At 42.0% G+C, this 17,613-nt stretch overlaps 1 long non-coding RNA gene across 1 annotated transcript in view; it reads right to left on the bottom strand.

Moving 5' to 3' along the window:
- The window catches only part of LOC114234263 (uncharacterized), a 60,036-nt gene that overhangs the window by 22,595 nt on the left and 19,828 nt on the right, over nucleotides 1-17,613 (bottom strand). Inside the window, exon 3 of the long non-coding RNA XR_003620452.2 lies at nucleotides 10,978-11,107. This is a non-coding gene — a long non-coding RNA (uncharacterized LOC114234263). The remainder of the gene's footprint in view (nucleotides 1-10,977; nucleotides 11,108-17,613) is intronic.

Raw genomic sequence — 17,613 nt, 5'->3', positions numbered from 1 at the left:
GTTTGCTAACCCCATTAGTCAAAACAATTCACATGGCTGAGCCTAAATTCAAGGACAGGGAAGTGCACTCTGTATTTAGAGGGAGGGGCGAAGAGGTAGGGTAAAGAATCGGAACAGATCATCCAATCTACCAAAATATCTAATGCCATAGTATTGACCAAATATTGTACCAGACTGCTTTTCTACTAAATGCATAAGTGCTGCATATGCTCACAATCTCAATATCCCTCGATGTCATCACTAATGTTTTCTTCTTGCTAATTTAATGAATATAAAATTGTCTATCTCTGTTACATTTATTTATTTAAATAGCATAAAGAGAAACATTTTCATCATGCCTGGGACCAGTTCACTTGTACTTCAAAAGAGATAATTCTATAATTTAAAAAATGACATTTTCTTTTTTAAACTTTGCCCATGTGGCTGGATGTTTTGAACGTTACAGCTATACAGTGGGAGAATTGCAGCTTTTCTAACTGCTGGATTCATCTGTTTGAAGACCCCTTGCAATGTCTTAAGAAGTGATCTGATCAAGAAATGACCTCTAGGTGGGCTACTTCGCCAGGCATGGCTCCTTAGCTCTGAGTTCCTTGGAGCAAAATTCATAACCCTCATCTCTCTAGAGACATTGACAGTGCCTGACACTGTGGAGTGGAATAAAATGGTGTGATCTGGGCTATGTTGGCCTTTATTAAGGTTAGAAAAAATATATTTTGGGGTTAATTCTGAGCTCATTAGAATACTAGTCTTCACTCATTTACCTGAAATAATTGTTATCAAGTTTCAAGTTCCATAAAATGAGAACTACATTTAACTCTCCTGGAGAACTCCCTTCCCCACAACATACTGCTTCTTTCCCATAAACTCTTTCTATAGTGTTCAGTGAAGACCATTATAAGCACTGCATGGTTTAGATAGTGCTTTCCCCTTAGCTACATACAAATTTCCAGCTGGTTCGCTTCCCTGACATCTAGACTCACATTCAGCTATATACCTGATACTTTTGCTTGAATGTCTAATAGGAATTTTAAACTTAACATGTCAAATATTGGGCTCTTAGCTTTTCCCCTGTCAGTAAGTGACAGCTCCATTCCTCCATCTGCTCAGGATGGAAATCTTGGGATCATTTTTCACTTTACTCCTTCTTTCACACCCCATATTAATCCGATATCAAATATTTTCAGCCTTGCCTTCAGAATAGAACCAAATACTTTCAGCTTTTCCTTCAGAATAGACCATTCATCATTACAACCACCACACCTAACCTGGGCCAGTTACAATTATTACTCACCTAGAACAGCCTCCAAAGGAATCTCTTGGCTTTCATTCTTGGGTGCCTCTAACTCTATATTCTCAACACAGTAGCCAGACTCATCCTTCTGAAACCTAAATCAGATCATGCCACTCCGCTCAAAATCACTCACCAGCTTTCCACTCACTCTGATTTGCAGCAAAAATCCGGGGAGAGACATTTTCTGTCTCCTGCTCCCATTTCTTAACCAGCATCTCTACTTTCTTTCCTCATTGTTCACTCCTCTCTAGCCAAGTTGCCTTCCTGTGGTTCTGTGAGCATTTCAAGGATGATTCTACCTCAAGGCTTTTGCTCTTGCTTTTTTTTTTTTTTTCTCCTTTTCCTACCTGTTCTCCCACATATCATCCTTTATTTCCTTAAGGCCTATTATGTTAGAGACAGATATTCCCTAACCCAGTGGTCGGCAAACTGCGGCTCGCGAGCCACGGTTTGCCGCTCTGTTGACTAATGAGTTTGCCGACCACTGCTAGACTAAAGGGTACTGTGTAGTTGGAAGCTGTGAGGATTAGGCAATTGTGGAATATTGTGTGCAAAGTGGTAAAGGGTAGTATATAACAGTGGTCAGCAAACTCACTAGTCAACAGAGCGGCAAACCGCAGCTCGCGAGCCACAGTTTGCCGACCACTGCCCTAACCACTTATGTTTCTTGCCCTACTTTATTTTTATTCATAGCACTTATCTAATGCATTATGTATTTACTTCTTCATTGTCTGTCTTCCTGACTAGATTGTCAACTCCATGTGGGCAGGGACTTTGTTTTGTTTACTACTATAACTTCAGTTCCTAACTCTGGTACATGGTACACGCTCAGTCAATATTGAATGGAAAAACCCCCAGTGAATAAATACATTGACATTCTTCAATGAAATACTACTTCCTGGGACTTTTAGTTCTGACACAAGCCTATGGGAATGACTTGGTTGGCCCCATACACTGACAAGGACAAAGTCATAGCTCAGTGTGGGGGCCCTGTCCAGAGTACACTGGATGTTCAAGGCCACTCTGAGTGTGGGAATCCTAATCAGGGTGTTCAATGCTAATTTACTATATGCCAGGTGCAAAAGGAAGGATGCAACAATCTATGTACTATGCATATGTGCTCTTCTATAACCCAAGACTGAGGTCACTATTTTACTGACCAGCCAGTGTGGCTGGCTCCTGTATAGTTCCTGTGTTGGGGGCTATTGTGGGGAAGATGTATTACTGACCAGCTAGTGCTGGCTGTTTTTACTAGGATGACTCCTATGTTAGCTACTGTGTTAGCAGAGGTTGTTTTATGTAAGGGGGCAGCTACTGATGGCTCCTTAGTAGCAATGGCTACATGGTCACTGGCTCCTACAATAAAGACTCTCTTATATGCCTACGACTTCTTATGTCTTCTCTGTCTGATACCCAGCATCAAAGGAGGTCCAGTCCCTGGCAGAGGGACTCGGACCCAACAGTTGGTGTAGTGAAGCAGGATTCAAGGAGTGAGTACTCCCACAATTGCTTCAGCGAGCAGGGTCGAGAAAGAACTTACTCCAACAATTGGCGCAGTGAGCAGGGTTCAGGAGTATGTGCAGACTCAGGAACGAGTGCTTCCGACACTCAGTTATGTTTCTCTTCACATGGATTCCATTATTCACATCTGCTTATGAGATGGCATAAGGCCTGGTTTGCAGATATTTGAAGTATTCACTCACTCAGTAACATCACTCCTCTCTCCTACCTTCTTGAATGCTAAGAATTTCTTTATGACTAATGGAAGTCAGAACATTTTTGGTGCACGGGAATGCTCAACCAACTGAGCCACCCCAGCCAGGGCTCTTAGAATGTTTTTATAAAGTTCCTTGTTCATAATAAAGTAAATGAGTTAGCATTGAAAACAAGGCTTCCACCTCCACCCACTCCCCACTCTTCCTTTCTTCCTTCCTTCCTTCCTTCCTTCCTTCCTTCCTTCCTTCCTTCCTTCGTTTTGCTTAATCCTTAATGACTGACGGTTTCTACTTTGGGGAGCTCTGGGCCACTGCATAAGAAGCCCAGCTACGCAGTTGAAGAGATCATATGGAAACTCTGGTGAGAGCCTGAGACTCTGTCGAGAGGTAGGCCTACCTGCCTTAGGGTCTCAGCTGAATTCAGTGTCCCAATTGTCCCTGCCAAGGGAGTGAGTTCTCTTGGATATTCCAGATGACTTCAGTCCCAGCTATCATTTGATTTAAGCCACTACATTTTGGGGTGGCCTGTTTTGTTTCCCTGCAATAGATAATTGAAACACTGAGGTACCTAAGATTTAGTTATTAGGAGCCAGGCTTTCTCTTGGCTTCCTGCCTGATCTCGGGTGAAGACAAGGTGATACACGTGGGCACATGGCAATGTTGGATCCACACCTGTCGATTGCATTAGCTGCACAGTGGTCGGCAAACTAATTAGTCAACAGAGCCAAATACCAACAGCACAACGATTGAAATTTCTTTTGAGAGCCAAATTTTTTAAACTTAAACTTCTTCTAACGCCACTTCTTCAAAATAGACTCGCCCAGGCCGTGGTATTTTGGGGAAGAGCCACACTCAAGGGGCCAAAGTGCCGCATGTGGCTCGCGAGCCGCAGTTTGACGACTCCGGCCAGGTCCCACTAATTCGTCAAAGCCTCCACCTGGTCTCCAACTCAAACCCAAAACAATTTGAGCCAGTTGCTTCTTCAAGGTCAATAGGTAGCCGCTCAGCAAAATGGGTTTCAGCTGGACTTTGCGGCTCCTGTTCTCAGCCTGAAAAGTAATCCTGTGATCCTATCCTGAGTTTGGCAGCCCTGGGATGTGAGAAGCTGGAGAGAGGTTAGGGGGATGTCACAGATTGTTCCTGCCTAGCGACTGGACAGTAAACCTGAGACTGAGGGACCTTGTTGAGATGAAAACCAAGTTGTAAACGAGGACCCTCCAGCTGATATTGGATTTCAGCCCTCAGACAGAAGGGTGAGTGTTATTGGTGTTCAGCCCTTTCTGAATGGCTTCAGAAGCCTGTGTTGCTGAAAAGATAGTCGGGAAGCTATTATATTCATTGGGCAGCAATTAGGCTAAAAGTGCCAGGGAACCAGACGCCCATGGTTTGCTCCTGGTGGGGCAGGTTTAATTTCATCAGGCGTCACAGGGTCGCTCAGAGAAAGGGTGGAAGGTGGGCGGTGCCTGTAGCTGGGGCTGGGAGAAAAGCTGGAGGGCTCCCCACCTTGGCCTCTGAAAGCTCCCCCTTTCAATGGGTATCCCTCCTCCTCCCCCTGCTACCCCAGCACACTCTGCACTGTAGTTGTCAGCCAATGAGACAAGCTGGGTACATAGAAACAGACTGACGGGCAAGTTCTACAAACAGCTGGACCTCAGGTTCTAAAAGGTCGAATGCTAAAATGGGGAAAGTTGCTTTCAACAATTGTGGGTGGACAGAAAAGCACTAAAACATAGCTTGCTGGTTTCATAAGTTTATTCTGACATCAGTCGTCATTAGTTAAGTCTTCTGTCGCACACTAGGCATGTGGCCTTGGGTGGGTTATTTAGCCTCTCTGAGTCTCTATTTTCTCATCTGTCCAATGGTCATAATAATAGTATCGATTTCAGAAATTACTATGGAGAGGGTTTAATGAGATAACCCACGTGAAGTACTAGCACAGGACATGCAACAGTAAGCTCTCAATAGGTGCAAGCTGTTTATCCTAGTAGTAGTAATTGTTTCAAAAGGCTTACAAGCATGTTCACTTCCTATGTGTATAGTGCTTAAGTATTTATAGGGAGACTGTGTTACTTATGTCATCAAAAAAAGCATCTATAAAAAGTCTTGTCACCTATCTATCTTTCTACCTCCCTATCACTCTATCCACTATCCATCCATCCATCTCTGTGAAAGAACATCAGTTGGGTTTCAGATTTTTTAAATACCAGTTGGGCTTCCAACTCATTGGGTTACAGAGAAGCAGTGTAATGGTTAAAAACTTGATATCTGGATTCAGAAAGACCTGGTTTTCAAACCTGACTCCATCACTTCTTGGTGACATGACTCAAGGTAATTCCCCTTTATTCCACTGAGTCTTTGTTTTCTCGTTTGCAATTTAAGATAAAAATACCTATCTCATTTCTCAAAAAATAATAACTCCAGTCTAATCATGAAAAAAATATCAGACAAATGTCCATAGAGGAGCATCCAAAAAAAAAAAAAAAAAAGAAATCTGCTCAGAACTCCTTAAAACTGAAATCTGAATAAAATACGGACTTTAGCCCTGGCTGGGTGGCTCAGTTGGTTGGGTGTAATCCCAGGCACTGAAAGGTTGCTGACTCAATTCCTGGTCAGGACACATGCCCAGGTTTCAGGCTCGATTCCTGGTTGGGATACGTGTTGGAGGTAGCCAATTAATGTTTTGTTCTCATGTCGATATCTCTCTCTCTCTCTCTCTCTCTCTCTCTCTCTCTCTCTCTCTCTTTCTGTCTCTCTCTCCTCTCCCTTCCTCTCTCTAAAAACCATTAAAAATCTTTTAAAAACTATGGACTTTATTCAATAACAATATATCATTATTGGTTCATTTATTATAACAAAGGTGACATACTAATGTCAAATGTTAATAACAAGGGAAACTGGGTGTGGGGTATATATGAACTCTGTAATATCTTGTCATTTTTCTATAAATCTAAAACTCTTCTTTAAAAATAAAATAGGGTTTCCATGGGGCTTCTCTGATACAAAGGTTACAGGTTAGTACCTCGTAGGAACAGTGGGGACCCAGTAAACAGTAGTGGTTACTATTATAATCTCCTGTATCTTTCCCTCTGTTCCCATCTCTAACTTTGCGGATTGGAGTCAGCGCTCTGTAAGATCCCTTCCAGCTGGAAGATTCTGGGCCTGTCTCTTTCCTTCTCCCTTTCTTCTCTGGCTTAAATTCCTCAGACATGATTCGTTAAGTGTGTGTGAGTCATGCTCACCATCCTTTCAACCTCCGTGGAGCTGTGTGTGATGCCATACCTTGCTATTTTCTTTCTTCATTATCTAGCTGTTTGCCACTTTTGATCGTCCAGCAGTTTCTTTGATAAAATAGACAGAATCACGATGACTAGCCACACATCCCCCCAAAAGGCTTCAAAATGTTCCCAAGATCCAGATTATGATGTCAAACAGGAGCCCACTGCTGGCCCTACTAGTTGTCAGATTCTGTGCAGATGTGCCTGCGCTAAGAAAGGCTATTGAGGGAGAGGAAGGGCCACCAAAAAGTGTCCGAAGCGAGAAGGAAGTCCCCCTTTTCTATTAAACCCAGCATCCTTGGGCTGGCTTCTGCCTGTTTTGGGGGGCTGCCTCCTGATCCATTGGCTCTCTTGGAATCTAATGGTTTGCAGGGCCCCATCAACTCCATCCCAAACAGAGAAATTAACTAACTGCTAGCTGAAGGGTGTAGGCTTTTCAGTAGAGCCCCAGAATGACTTGAGTCTCCTGAATGGAATTTCATACATGTGTTGGGTGAGGTGATTTATTACGCGAGATAATGGAATTAATTTCACTTTGAACCCTGGGGCACCAGAAAATGCCTAAGTGCTGAGCCATTTTCTGTAAGTAGGCTATAAAGCTGCTACTGGCTTTGGACTGGATGGCAAGGTGGCGATGACCGCTTGTAAAACAATGAGCTGGAAGAGGAGGTTAATGGGCCCCGGACAGCAGACAGCCTCCAGTTGTGCACCCTGCCAGCCCCAGCTGTCATGGGGCCGCAGATAAGGGGATGCTGAACAGCCCTGTGTCCTGAAGGAGAGCCAAAAGAGAGAAGAAGGAACATTCTTCAGGACCAGTGACCGTGTTTGACCATGGGCATTTGACTGGGAGTTCCCTTAGTAGGAAGCAGAATGGCTCAGGGCTATAAATGGGCCCCAAGGAGATCCCATTTCTAAAGATGGCCTCGGCATAGGCTCTCACTGCTTAGTCTAAGAAGGACAGGATTTCCCAAGAGAGCTTCTCACCCTAAGGCCTATCACCCCACAGTCTTCTAATTTAGAATTTTCATAAGACACCCCAGCCATTACTAAAGGGCCCAAATCCAAGGGCCATTCTACAGCCTCCAGGGAAGCCATTCCACAGACCCAGCTGTTACATCACAGTTGTGAGACCTTGGTTAGAAGACCCTCCAGGGTTTTCTGAGGATTCCTTTTGGAATTCATGCAAAATTCAAACACGTGCTCACTATATTGAAGGATCACTCACTATCCTATATATATATCTATATCTATATCTATATCTATATCTATATCTATATCTATATCTATATCTATCTATCTATCTATATATATACACACACACATATATCAATTACCTCATTTATTGTTTGTCCACTTTCATTAGCATGTTTTGTTCACTACAGTATTCCCAGAGCTGTAAACACTGCCTGACACATAATAGGCCCTCAATAAATGCTTGTTGAATGAATGAACCATAGTAAGTGTTTTGGGGAATATAAAAATGGATGAGGCACAGAATGGGCCTTTAAATAATTTCCAACTTATAAGAGAAAGCAAACATTGATTTCCCTCATCCACTTATTCATTTTCCCAACAAATATTTAGTAAGTGTTTACTAAGTATCAGGTACCACTATGGGATTTAAATAGTGAGTGAGTATATGCTGGGCCCCATCTCAACCAGGAAAAGCTGAGCTTCTGAAGAATAGTGAAGGTTTGATCTGCTGAACAATGTGTACCTCATCACTCATCATATTTCCCTTTTTACTTTTCTCACAAAGAAGCTCAGCATTGATTTACTAACCCAGATGTGGCCATCATGCTTGCGTTTCTGCTTTTCTATGTATGAATTCTCTCCTTCAGCCATTCTACACCAGGTTTCCATTTCCCTCTGAGTTTTATTTTTTGTTCTTTCTTTTTTCTATTTGTAAGAGAAAAACATTTTTTAAAATGTCTATAACCATAAAGTGCCTCAAATCCTTTAGGAAATGATGTGGAGCTTGAAACCATAAAAATAAAAGAGTGTTTGGGTCTATTTTTAAATATGTCACATGACAACAGCTGGCCATATTTTCACAGAATTTGAAGACTCTGTTTGGCATTACAAGACTTATATAGACAATGTGTCATACATTAAATTCATTTTGGGGAGTCATGAGAGGAGATTAAGTATATGGGAAGTGACCCTCCTGAGCAGCTGGCAATAAAGTACACGAGGACGAATTTATTGACGAACCAGAAAAGATGTACCATAAATATTAAGATGCTATGGTCAGAAATACCAAACTTTATTCCAAATTTAAGTCCCAAATTGAAAGCCACAAGTGCAAGACTCTTTAAATTGCCATTTCTCCCACAGGCAATAATCTGTAATATGCATTGGGGTAAAGAGCCGCAGGGATTATTTAAATAATAATTAAATGGCTCATGGCCTATCTCAGCAAACTGGGAGGGCCATTTAGTATAGAAATAAAGTAGAAGAAAAATATTTTAGGATCTTAAAGACACTATGAACACAAAGAAAACTGGACCATAAAGAGTAAGAAGCTCATACACCTAAAATGCAAGGCAGAGATACATGGTGAAGTGAATGAGGCTTAAACTTTAGAGCTCATTTGCATCAGTCCCTTTCAAGTCTCTGGGAGTACTGTAGTAATGTGTTCATTTGGGTGTATGTCATATAATATTTGCAATGCTACTCTCTACTTGACTTAGTTAAGACCACCCTTCCCCCCACAACATCCCCTCTCTCACACTCTGCTGCCTCTTGAGTAGTGTTGGTATGGCCATAGGCATTTGGAAGATCCTCTGGGGAAGTTGAATTGGGGACATGATGGCCTTGGGTTTGGTGGTACGTATTCATGTGGATTAAGGTCACTCTGCTGTATAGTGAGCCATCCTGGTATAGAAATAGCTTCCAGAAATAATTCTATTGACTTCTGTGCTGATTCACCTCGTGTCATGACATGTGGGTCACATGGTGACATGAATGTTTCCTGTGGCGTTCAGCACCAGAAGTATGTGGAGAGTGGAAGAGAAACAAGGTTTGCAATGTCTATAGCCAGAAGCTGGTTTGTGGAAACTACTTCCAAATCTTGATTAAAATTTTTTTTCTAAATTTGACAATTGCAATCGTTTACATGACATTAGCTAAAATGAGTTGTTAAGCTGAAAGGGACTTTTCTAAAGTAACTTAAAATTTGTATATTGGCTGTGCTCTGCAAAAACCACATCTGAGTTTAACAATGGGGTGAAGTCAGTGGGAGAAATGCTAAGTGCCCCTTACCCTCCATAGCAGAGGAAGCCGAAGGTGCCTAGATTTGGAGGAAGCAGATTCTCGAGCATCTCTGGGAGCTGCCAGGGGACCTTGCAGCAGCAACAGAGAAAAGAATTGACACCATTTTCACAAAAGTGGTGTCTGTACTTGGGGATTGGGCTTTCTGAAAATTGAGGACCTGTTTCAACTCTAACTTACAAACTGAATATGTAAAAATGAAGCTTAGCGTGTAGGTTTCTAGTGGAGAAGAGCGAAAAAGAAAAATGCAAACCCTTAGGTGGAGAGAGAGGGCAGCATTGGTCCATGTGCTTTCTTTCCAGCATCCTCTCTGTTCTGGAAGAAAAGGATTCTCCCAGCCGCAGGATAAGAACACCTCGACTTCTTTAAGAGATGATGACATATCAACTGAGAACAAGAAAGACTATTTTTCTCAGGCATATTTGGATCCATAACTATTTGAGGTCATGAACCCACTTGTGAAAATAAATGGCCAGTGGTTCTTCCTTACATATTTGAGCTGAGGAAAGGAAGAAGTTTCTGGTAGAAATGCTCCTGTTGGGGCTGCAGCTAGAGCTCTCAGGATGCCGAGAGCCAGCCTCTCTAGCTGCCTCTGCCAAGGTTCTCCAGAGAAACAGAGCCTATGTATATATTTATATCTAGGAAGAGATTTGTTGAAGTGAGATACTGGCTCACACAATTATGGAGCCTGAGAAGTCCCACAATCTATCATCTGTAAGCTGGAGACCTAGAAAAACCAGTGGTGTAGATTGATGGCCTATGAGCCAGACAGGATAGTGTAGGTTCCAGTCTGGGACTGAAACCAGAATCACTGAAGGCAGGAGAAGATGGGTGTCCCAGCTCTGCCCTTTCATTCTACTCAGGCTCTCAATGGACTGGATAATGCTGCCCACCCACATCAGAGAGGACCATCTGCTTTACTCAGCCCACCAATTCAAATGATAATCTCTTCTGGGACTGTCCTCAGGGACACACCCAGGAATCATGTTTAACCAGCTATCTGGACATCCCATAGCTCAGTCAAGTTGACACATAAAATTTACTATCACAGTAACCCAGTTTGCAGGCCTCTTCCCTTTGTGGATCAGAAGCCAAGGAATACTCAGAGAAGCTCCTCTGGTCTTGCCTTTTTGAAAGGGCTTGGATTCTGGAATTCCTGGTCATCAGTCTTTGTTTCAGAGCTTGCCCATGGCTTCCAGGGACAAAGCTATATTGCAAAATAATCGGCTTAGGAGCCAAGCAGCCCAGTTGAATGTCCTGGCTCTGCTACTTTTTTACCCTGTGACTGTATACAAATTAACATCCCTGAACCCCATTCTCCTCATCTGAAAAGTAGAGAATAAAGTCATCAGTGTACAGAATTGTTGTGAGGGTGGTGCCTGGCTCCTACACTCAAATGCATGTTAGTTCAGCATTATCCTACCTGCCTCTGGCTCTTTACTCTTCTTCTGTCAGGGACACTTAGTCTCTTCTAAATGTACCTTCTTCCAATTTCAAACCGAGGATATTAAATCTGGTGACTGAGCCTCGATTTTGAATCATGGATGGATCTACTTTAAAGAAAAAAAATGTCTCATGCAATTCCAGTGTTGACAAGTTATTTTCAGTAGCATGTTTCTTAAATATGTACAACATAAAACCAAACATTTGCTTCCAGTCCTTATGACCTATAAATAGAAAACCAATTTAAAATTAAATATAAGCCAACTATAAATGCAGCAATTATAAGACAAATGATATGACAAATGATATTATTTTGCTGGAACTAAATTGCCACTTTCTGTGTTATGGAGTATGTTACAGTACTATGTGCTATATAATTACTCAATTCTCTTACCAGTTTATCTATTACAAGCACTATGAATCCTTTGTACAGTGTGCTATGATGTTATTTAGTCTTCACTTGGTACATAATGATTAAGATAGATATCAATTCTACCTGCTTCTGAGAAATAATTAAGTCCATGATACTACCAAATATTTATGTAGTACATACTGTGTCCCAGGCATTGTTTTAATACATTAATTCATTCAATCCTTATAACAATCCTATGAATGAGATACTTTAATTAGCTCCATTTTATACTTGAGGAATTAGCTGTGGCATAGAAAGACAATGTAATTTGCCCAAAGTCACACATAACATGAGTTGCTGACCTGGAATTCCAACCCAGGCACCCTACACCCAGTGTCTTTGTTCTTAATCAATGATAGCCTCTCAAGTAGACTATGAATGTAAACACAGAGTTTACAGGGGCACTAAAAATGTGTGGCAATGCTCTCACTCTGTGGTCATTGAAATCATCCAGAATATACCTATACTAGAGGCCTGGTGCATGAAATTTGTGCACAGGAAGGTGGTCCCCTCAGCTCGGCCTGCACTCTCTCCAATCTGGGACCCCTCAGGACCTCTGACTCCTAACCGCTCACCTGCCTGCCAGCCTGATCCTCCGAACTGCTCTCCCCTGCCTGCCTAATTGCCTCTAACCTCCTCTGCCTTGGCCCCACCAATATGGCTTTGTCGAGAAGGACATCCGGAAGATCGTCCAGAAGATGTTCAGTCTAATTAGCATATAACCCTTTTATTAGTATAGATGCCACCTTGTCCTAAAAATGCAGGTTGTTCCCAGGTTTTCCTATCATGGAAGGGGAGCTCTCAGTAGCATCCTGGGTTCTGACCAGGGCTTATGTTCTTGTGCTTTATCTCAGCAGATCTGATTCCTAGAAGAAGACTCTTGAATGTACCTTGAACATTTCTATCGAATTTGCCAAATCATCCTCCAAAAATGTTGAACCACTTTAAACTCCCACCAGCAACCATGCGTGTGCCCTCCGTCCCCCTTTGATGCCAATATCATTGATTTCTCCCTAGGAGCTTCCCTCCCATCAGCCGGGACTGCTTGGTATTTGAGCCAACCTCATTGTTCAGCTGGGGACTTGATTTCCCAAGATAGAATTATGGAGGAGGAAAAATACTTTTCCTCTACCTTTCTGAGTTCTTAGTGGAGGCCCTTGTAATGAAAGACAGATCACCAAGAGAAAAACAAAAGTTCATTAACATGTGTACCTCCTGTATATGTGGGAGATCCCAGGGAAAAATGAGTAACTCCCCAAGGTGGCTTAGGATGCAGATTTAAATACCTTCTTCCTAGGGAAAGGGGATGGGAGATGTAGGCCTCTTAGAGGAGAGTAAATGATTTTTAGTAAAGATGAATGGGAGTGGGGGGAAATACTTTGTAACAAAGTTTGGGTGTGATGTCAACTTCTACTCTCCTGTCCTGTGACAGGAGTCAGTCTTCTCTGCCTGATGACACTTCTCCTGTCAAGGGGACCTATGACATTTAAGCTCCTTTTGGGGGGTCCGATTTTAGGCAGATCAGGAGACTTCAGTGAAAGCCTCTGCATGCATTTGCTGTTTTTCAAGCATCTGCAGCTCAAGATAATCAATATAACAACACAGCATACGTTGGAGTGGCATGTTCTCTGACCTTCAGAATAAACCCAACAAAAGCTTATTTCCTCTCTTAGATGATTTGCCACAGTAGTGTTATTCCCTAGAGATGGTATTCTGACCAGACCTTCCTGGGAGTGGTCATAACATACCCTGTGCTTGTAGAATGGTGTGGGCCACATCACTAAATAAACCAGGGACAGTTTTCTCATCTTGTGGAAAGGGAGATAAAGTTATGATAGTTTATCTCCCTTTCCACAGGTTTCTTACGGGTTTGTGTCTCCGCTGCCCACCCCCCATCCCAGCAGCCCCAGCGCCTTGACCACGCAGCTTGGGGCTGCTGGGTGCCGGCCTCCCTGTGGGTTTGTCTCTCCCATCCTACCCCCCACAGCCCCAGCGCAGCCATGGCAGGCCTTGAGGCTGCTGGGTGCCAGGCCTGCAGGTTTGTGTCTCTAATCTGGCCGCCCCCCCAGCCCCAGGTCCACGGTGGCAGGGTTTGGGGCTGCTGGGTGCTGGCCTCACTGTGGGTTTGTGTCTCCCATCTGGCCCCCCGCAGCCCCAGCGCAGCCATGGTGGGCGGGGCTTGGGGCTGCTGGGTGCCGGCCTCCCTGCGGGTTTGTGTATCCCATCTGCCCTGGCAGCACCAGCGCCACCGGCCCACTATGGGCCTCGCCATCTTGGTTGAGTTAATTTGCATACTTGCTCCTGATTGGCTGGTGGGCATGGCTTGGCTTAGCGGAGTGAAGGTTAATTTGCATGTTTCTCTTTTATTAGTGTAGATTACTTATTTTAGAGAATAAAGTCATCAGTGTACAGAAAAACACTATACTCCAGAATATACCATATTACTTTTCTTTTTCTGTGCCTCAGTTAATTCCTCAGGTATAAAAATAAAATTTAAAAATAAGTTTCCATTAATAACTACTGAGAGTATGTCCATGAAAGTTGCATAACCCAGCTTAAAAATAAATAAATAAATAAGTAAATAAATAAATAAACCCACATTGAAATAAATTAAACTGGAAAATGGCCTTTTAGGCCTTTTAGCACTACTGAGGAAAGCTAAAGCCCCAACAATAATATCAACTCTTCTTAATCTGCTTCATTTTCTTAGCATCTTTATATTTAAGGAAGCAAGGGTGTACTAGGTTCTCTGTCCCAAGTGCTTTCAAGCCTAGGATAGAACTGTGGCAGCGAGGATTCATGAATTGGCTGGAAGGTTGCACTAAATTATCTCCAAGGTATTTCCAACTTTGAGCAATAATGGTTGTATGAGAGCACCATGAGCCCCAGGGCTGTGAGGAAAAAAGGAGAAGGTGGGATTATCTGAAATTAGTTGCTCCAAGAATTAACCATGAGTAGTTGGTCTACAGACTTCTGAGAAGGGCCTGCATATTTCAGGGCCTCGGAGATACCCTCCCCATCCCTACCCCACAAGAGCTGGTGCTCAGACTTCTATAGAAGCTCCAAACAGCTGTGATTGGTTCTTTTAATGGTCTGGAACTGCCAATAGAAGATAAGTTTACCTAAGAAAGTCAAGTTTGGTTTAACATTTGAAAATCAATCAATTTTATTCACTGCATTAGCAAACTGAAGGGGAAGAAAAGTTGATAAACTCAGTAGATTATTTTAAAAGCATTTGATAAGATTCAATACTTATTCATGACAAAAGTCATGAACAAACTAAGAATAGATGGGAATTTCCTCTACCTGATGAAGAACATCTGTGGGAAACCTTAGGGCTAACATCAAAGTCAATGTCAAAACAGGGAATGCTTTCACACTCAGACCAGAAACAAAGCAAAGATGTCTGTTCTCACCATCTTTATTCACCATTGTACTAGAAAACTAGCATGTGCAATAAGGCAATAAATAAAGGTCATATGGATTGGAAAGGATGTAGTAAAACTATCTTTGTATCACAGACAGCATAATTGTGTGTATAGAAAATTCTAAGACTCTGTAATTGAGCTACTAGAATTAATAGGGGTTTTTTAACAAGGCCTAAGGAAGCAATGTCAATATATAAAACTCAATTATAATTCTATGTACTAGCAATAAACCATTAGGAAATAAAAGTTTTAAAATGGCATTTACAACATCAACAAATATTGAATACTTAGGGATGAATATAACAAAATATGTGCAAGAGCAAACTAAAATACAGTGGAAAATGCAATACATTATTGAGAGGAAAAAACTAAATAATTGGAGAGAAAACATGTTCACACATGAGAAAACTCATTATTATTAAAATGCTCATTCTCCCTAAATTGACCTATAGATTTAACAATACCAATAAAAATCCTAGTATAGTTTTGGAAATTTGATAAGCTGATTCTAAAATTTACATGGAAATGTAAAGGGCCTAGAAGAGCCAAAACATTTAAAATAGGGGAACAAAGTTGGATCTGAATCCTTACTATAAAGCTACAGTAATAAAGACAGAGTAGTATTGACATAAGGATAGACATATTGAACAATCCTATCTAATAAAAGAGTAATATGCAAATTGACTGTCACACCAAGATACAAGATGGCCACCCCCATGTGGTCAAAGATGGCTGCCCCCATGTGGACACAATATGGCTGCCACAAGATGGCCTGCAGGGCAGGGCAGTTGTGGGAAGTTAGGGGTGACCGGGCCAGCAGAGGAGGGCAGTTGGGGGTGACCAGGCCAGCAGAGGAGGGCAGTTGGGGGAAACCAGGCCAGCAAGGAAGGGCAGTTGTGGGGGACCCAGGCCTGCAGGGGAGGGCAGTTGGGGGGGACCCAGGCATGCAGGGGAGGGCAGTTGGGGGGCACCAGGCCTGCAGGGGAGGGCAATTGGGGGGGGACCATGCCTTCAGGGGAGGGCAGCTGGGGGGACCAGGACTGCAGGGGAGGGCAGTTGAGGGTGACCAGGCCTGCAGGGGAGAGCAGTTGGGGGGGACCAGGCTTGCAGGGGAGGGCAGTTAGGGGGGACAAGGCCTGCAGGGGAGGGCAGTTGGGGGGACCACACCTGCAGGGGAGGGCAGTTGGGGGGGACCATGCCTGCAAGGGAGGGCAGTTGGGAGCCAGCAGTCCTGGATTGTGAGAGGGATGTCCAACAGCTCTCAAGGGTCCCAGATTGGAGAGGGTGCAGGCTAGGCTGAGGGACACCTCCCCGCCCCATGCACGAATTTCATGCACCAGGCCTCTAGTAGAACAATAAAGAGTCCAGAAATATACTAATAGAAATATGCTCAATAAATTATTGGCAAAAATTCCAAGATAATTCAATGGGAAAAGAAGTATCTTTATGATTGATAGTGCTGAAACAATTGGACACCCACAGGAAGACAAAAAAGAACCCTGGCCCTTACTACATAGCATACACACAGAAAACTTGATATTAATCATAACCTAAATTTAAAAAAACACACACACACAAAACCCACAAAACTTTTAGAAGAAAACTTGCAACTTTGAGATTTCCTTGAACACAAAAGTCATTAGTTATTAAAGGAAAATTTGGTAAGTATTAATATCATGAAAAAAATATTTTGTCAAAAGACACCATCAAAAAAGTGAAAGGCTAAGTCAAAGATAAAGAAAAAATCTTTTATACATATTTAGACAAGACTGTTATCCAAAGTATATAAAGAAAAGTTGCTATTCAGTAATTTTAAAAACCCAATTAAACGTTTGACCAGATTTCTCCAAAGAAGGTGTACAAGTATTTAGTAAACACATGAAAAGATGCTCAACGTCATTGGTCATCCAGGAAAATTGAAATTCAAACCACAATAAGAGACTTCTACATACCCATTAAAATGACTAAAATTTTTAAAAAAGGACAATACCAAGAGTTAACAAGGATCTAGAACAGGAACTGTCATTCATTATTGGTAAGAAAGTAAAATGGCAAATTTGTGATTTAAGAAAGTAAAATTGGTGGGAAAATAAAGCTTTTTCAAAAACAAGTTCAGCAGCCTTCTTCATTTTTTAAAACAAATTAAGCATAAACTTAGCATCATGCAGCAATTCTACTCCTAGGTATTTACCCAAGAGAAATCAAAACAGCCACACAAAGACTTGTACATAAAGGTTTAGAGTAACTTTATTTATAAAAGCTCAAAATTGGAAATAACCCAACAGGTAAGTGAATAAGAAAACTGTGGTTGTACATAAAATGGAATACAATTTAGCAACAAAAAAGAACAAACTACTGATATATGCAATAACATGGATGAATCTCAAAAACATTATGCTCTGTGAAAGAAACTAGACACAAAGGAATACACTTAGTCTGTTTCTATTCATATGCAGTTCTAGAATAGGAAAAATTAATCTATTGTAACAGAAAGCAGATTCATTTTTGCCTGTAGCTGGGGAGTTGGGATTGATTGCAAAGGAACATGAAAAATTATTTTGGGTTGCAGGAAATATTATATTTTGATTGTGGGGTGTTTACATGGGTGTATACATATGTCAAAATTCATTGAACCACACACTTAAAATAAGATGCATTTTATTACATCTAAATTCAATAAAGTTGATTTTAGTCACAAAGTGAATTAAAAAGAATGATAAATTAAATGGATACAAGATCAACGTATTAGTTAGGGTTGCTTGACAAACTACAACAT

This window comes from Eptesicus fuscus, chromosome 13 (genome assembly GCF_027574615.1).
Source record: "Eptesicus fuscus isolate TK198812 chromosome 13, DD_ASM_mEF_20220401, whole genome shotgun sequence".
Lineage (NCBI taxonomy): Eukaryota > Metazoa > Chordata > Mammalia > Chiroptera > Vespertilionidae > Eptesicus > Eptesicus fuscus.
The sequence above is the reverse complement of the archived record's forward strand: the minus strand, read 5'-3'. Positions and strand labels throughout refer to the sequence as shown.